Source organism: Lactuca sativa, chromosome 8 (genome assembly GCF_002870075.4).
Source record: "Lactuca sativa cultivar Salinas chromosome 8, Lsat_Salinas_v11, whole genome shotgun sequence".
NCBI classification, from domain to species: domain Eukaryota; kingdom Viridiplantae; phylum Streptophyta; class Magnoliopsida; order Asterales; family Asteraceae; genus Lactuca; species Lactuca sativa.
Genome location: NC_056630.2, coordinates 235,118,105 through 235,123,487, shown reverse-complemented (window position 1 = coordinate 235,123,487; position 5,383 = coordinate 235,118,105). Strand labels below are relative to the sequence as shown.

The 5,383-nt window shown below is 32.5% G+C and overlaps 1 pseudogene; it reads left to right on the top strand.

Annotated features, from left to right (window-relative positions):
- Nucleotides 1–1,609: 1,609 nt before the first annotated feature.
- LOC111877877 (wax ester synthase/diacylglycerol acyltransferase 6-like) lies at nucleotides 1,610–4,734 on the top strand (annotated as a pseudogene).
- The last annotated feature ends 649 nt before the right edge of the window (nucleotides 4,735–5,383 follow it).

Below are 5,383 nucleotides of genomic sequence, written 5' to 3'. Positions count from 1 at the left end.
ATGAGTATAAGGTCGGGTATTACCTCACATACGGAATAAACCCACCATATTCAACATTTGTGAAAGCGCTTCGATGCCCGATAGAACCAAGAGATAAAATTTTCATGAGAAGACAAGACGGAGCACGTAAGGACGTGGGACGTGCTTTCGGAGTTCTGAAAGGAAAATGGCACATCGTTGAACATTCGACACGAGCATATGAGTTGGATACTCTACGAGATATTATGTATACATGTATCATTATGCATAACATGCTGATTGGAGATAAAGGACGAAACATTGTAGAGTATTCGCTAATGGAACATGGACTAATTGATTTTCAACCAGAGACAAAAGAATACTTAAATAGAGTCGTTGATATTCAAGACCAACGAAAACACAAACAACTTCGAAAAAAATTGACAGATCATATCTATGATGACACGAAAGTTGAATAATTTAGATCGAAAATGTAATTTGTTTCGTGTTTTCGTTTTGGATTTTAGGTTTTTAAATTTGTTTTTATCTTTAGTTGTAATATTTTTTATTTTTAATTTTTAATTAAGATTTAAATTTTTATTTTCACTTTTTAAATGTTATTTTTAATTTATATTATAATTATAAATATTATGACATAATAAATAAGTAAAAAACATTCGTAACATAGAAACTAAAAACATCAAAAATAAATAAAATAAAATAGGAAACGGGTGTTATTACATGTTATTTTGTGTTGTACATTTCAATCTTGGATGTTATAACACACATCTATGACTAGGATGATGATGTGACACCTTTTGGGCGTGATAACATATAATGACATGTTGCCCACACCCAGCCTAAAATTTGTCGTTTTTAAGTATCCAGAATACATGATATAAACTCATAAAGGGAATGGTCGAAATGGAGTGGAATCCTAGGTGACATTTAATTAGGTGACATTACCAAGTTGACATAATTAATAATTAATGTGATGATCAATTTAAAGTTTATAGATTTCATGGTGGATATGATACCTTAGTTTCTAACTTGTAAGGCTGTACATTTTTTTTACCTATGCCATCTAGATTGATGGTGACATCTTTTTCATTTTTGCAACTTTTAAAAATAGTTAGGGGTGATGTTATTGGCAAAAGAAGGTAAAAGTGGGGACTTTAGACACTAGTAAACTTCTACCGCCAGTAAAAAAACAGTAAAATAAAAAAATAAATAAAAAATATATATATTGATTTACATTGGCAAAGGACCAAGTAAAAGAATCTTTCATTTACGTACTCAAAATACTTTTGGTGGAGGCTAAATGTAATACATGATTTAATCGTACAACGCCTACTATATATCTATGTACAAATGTGCCAGATCGTAACTGTGATTACTGATTAACACCATTGACATAACACACATTCCTTCAATCCAGAAATAATATACCATCTTTAAGCATGATGTACAAACCATGGCAACATACTCCTTTAAATATAACCAAACTTATGTGTGAAAGAGCAACTTTCTAGATAATAAATTGTGAGCAAACCAAGTCAACAAGTACTTATATATTAAGCTTGTAACAAGTCGAACCAGGTCACAGAGTACTCGAGCATTTTGCAGCAAAACACACGACAAAATATAAGATATGGATTTGAGGGTGAAGGTAGGAGGTCTGAAAGATGTGGTACTTTCAGAGCCAGTGAGTACGACAGGGCAATACTTCAACAGCTCGGTGCTTTCTATTTCTATTCTTTGTGTCTTGGAGTTTGAGAACCCATTTGATGACTCTACAAGCCTAGCACTCGTTAACAATGTCTTTCTTCCCATTAACCCTCGTTTCTCTTCCATTATGGTAATACTGCCTTTGTAACTACTATCACTACTCTCTTGTTGTCTCTTGGATTGACCATGCAAATGTTGGTTATGGCTCTTACAAATCTATTTCATGTTTATACGAAGTGTAATATGTGTTTAAGATTTAGGTAGGAACTAGAGAAATAGAAATTACGTTGTGAGCAACGAATTCCGAAAAAGTATACCCCATAATATAATAAATTGATCATGTATTTTTTATTACCATTCCATTAATTTCTGGTTGCATGGTTGTATGAGCAGGCGGAAGACAAACAGGGAGGGAAGCAGTGGATGAGAGTAGAAGTGAATGCGGAAGACCACATAAAAATCCCTTGTTTTCCTGAAGGATTATCAACTGAATCATATGATCATTGTTTCAATGATTACCTAACAAAAATGGCGAAAGATCCATTACACTGCCTTCTCTACCATTAACATTGCCAATTTTTCGGAACTCTCTCAAGCCAGAAAAAGTTCCTAAAAGCATAATTAGTATTGTACCACAGGTCCTAAGTTGTGCACTAAACACTGTTATGGATTTCGGTTGGAGCGTTTTAAAGAGCAGTTTTTTGGAAGATAGACGGAGCCCGATACATTCCGGCAACAAAGGGGTGGAGTTCAACCCCATCAATATAACGACAATCACATTCTCTCTGGATCAAATCAAGCAAATTAAGTCATGCCTTCATGTGGTATGTAATTTATACTTTTACTACAAGAATAAACATCTATAAAAGACAAAAAGCTATAGAAAGAACAAATGTCGTCCCTACAGAGGAACCTAAGGGACAACCATTGTTGCAATAGGGTTGACAAATAAACGGTCACTTCTAAAGCTAAAGTGACCATGAATCGTCTCTATTGGTTAGGTAGGAAGGAAATTTTTTCTTTTGCGGGTATCCAAAAAGCTCTAGGCACGACATAGCGTCCAAAAAATAAATAAACGTAAATATATACATATTTCTTAATGCATTTATCCAGAAAATATGGACAACGTGTCATTTTGTATAAGTGTATAGGGAAGACAACATTGGCCGATTTAGTACAGGGCACACGGTAGCATGTGTGACCCATGATTTTTCCAGTCGCAGTGTAAGTTTCTCGAAAATTTTCAAATTTTTTTTTACTATCGTAAAACCTTTGACTTTCCGGTGATACCCCACTATAAAATCTTGCGTCTATCCCTCGTCGACAAGTTATTCCCATATATATAGGGTATATACACAGTAAAATGTTAGAAGCCCCTTTTCCTCCTTGAATAGATACAATCATCGGTTCTCTTCCGCTCGATTTCTCGGGCGATTTGTTCTTGCCTGCACCATGTCGACCAAGTAACCACTGCCATTGCCCTTGCTGCAATATATATATATATATATATATATATATATATATATATATATATATATATATATATATATATATATATATATATTAACAATAATAATAATAATAGATTTTTTCAATTTGCTAACAAATGTTTATAATAAAAAACTTGTGAAAAAAAAAAAATTTCTTATTTTAGACATTTAGATATGGATATGGATCACAGAAGATTATATTAATGTATTCTTAACTTAATAGAAAACGGGGATGATTAAAAGTTATTAGTATTTATATTTTTGATATATTATCTTTATAAATATTAAACAGCTATTAAAAACAAATAAACAAAAAAACCAAGTTATCAAACTACGAATGATCGGTTTTCATTGTTTCTAATATTTTTATGGTTTTGATTTAAACATCTTTGCGAATAAAATATGTAGTTAACACTTAACATGATGATCGTAGATATTTTTTTATGCCATGTACTATTTTTCACCTTGTTACTTTGTCTCTTCCTTCTCAATACAAAAATATATATTGTTACACAGACAATAAATGACATAATTTGCGGAATCATCTTTCTGGGGACAAGATTATACATGGATGTAACGAGTGAAGAAGCAAAAAATGAAAGCTCAACGGCCTTGGTCTTACTTAACACAAGATATATTAATGGTTTCAAGTCTCTCAATGAGATGTGTCAAAATCAGGAAGCTAAAAGTCTATGGGGAAACCAATTTGCTTTCTTGCATATTTCATTGCCACAACTTCACCAGTATGACGAGTCCTTGAAACCGCTCAAATTTGTTCAGGAAATACAAAGTATCATCAAAAGGAAGAGAAACTCAGCTGCTGTATATCTCACTGGAATGCTACTAGAATCAATGAGAAAATATAGAGGTCCAGAGGTATGTCTACATAGTTAGCTCTGATCAAATGCATTCTTATATTTCTCTATCTATCTTTAATTATCTAAGTTGTATTGAAATGGCTTGGGTAATCCATGTAAAGGCAGCAGCTCAATATGTTCACAACACGATAAGGAATCCAAGCATGGCAGTGACAAATATGATTGGACCAGTTGAAAAGATGGCACTTTCTAATCAACCTGTTAAAGGGTTGTATTTCATGGTCGTCAATTCCCCACAGGTATCATCAATTTTTGCTACTATATAATCTCTACTCCATTTAACTGATCTAGCTTGGGTTTTGTATACTGATTATGCAGAGTCTAGTGGTGACGATAATGAGCTACATGGACCAGTTGAGGGTTACTATAGGAGCTGAGACAGGTTTCATAGATCCTGTGAAGTTTCGGACTTGCACTGAGAAGGCTTTCAGCATGATATTCGATGCTGCAGTGAAGTCTCAATGACATGATAGTGATTTCAATAGGTGATATTCGTGAATTTGTACGTCACTTCATGAAAAGAATGTTGATCTTCATTACAACTTATCTCATTGGATGAGGTAGGCCTATACATAAATTACAAGACGGTAATGTTTGGATTGTTTATTTATGCGATTATGATGTAATTGTTATGTTAATCATGTTACTATATTTATTGTTAAATTGTCATATAATTTTCATTGTTGTTTTTGTAATCCTTGATAAATGCTTATTTGAAATTTTTATTGAAATAATTTGGTTATTGTCTGTGTAGGGTCCAACCATTGTTTTTTACTAACCGAGACGAGATAAAAAATTTATACCCTCATATCTATACCGTACGATAACGAAAACACACACACACACACACACACACACACACACATATATATATATATATATATATATATATATATATATATATATATATATATATATATAGAGAGAGAGAGAGAGAGAGAGAGAGAGACACACACACACATATTAGGTGTATACCCGCACAAAGCGGCGACAACAATTACCACTATTTCAATGAATGATTTTTTTTTAGAAAATGTTATTTGTCTATTTGAATGACTATAAATTTTCTAGCTGATATATTAGAAAATTTCATGTCCGACCTTTATACAAACATCATGCCGAAGATGAGATAATATAAATCGTTTCTCCACGTTGAGGCCTAACAAGATGATTTAAAACTACTTATAAGATTAAAATCTAAAAAATCTAAACTATTTCGGAGAATGTTTTGGAAGTTTTATCTATCACAATTTATCTTGGACTATTTTCAATAATAAGGATAAGAAGGGAAATCATATATCTTGGAACAATGAGAGATAGAAAGAAATG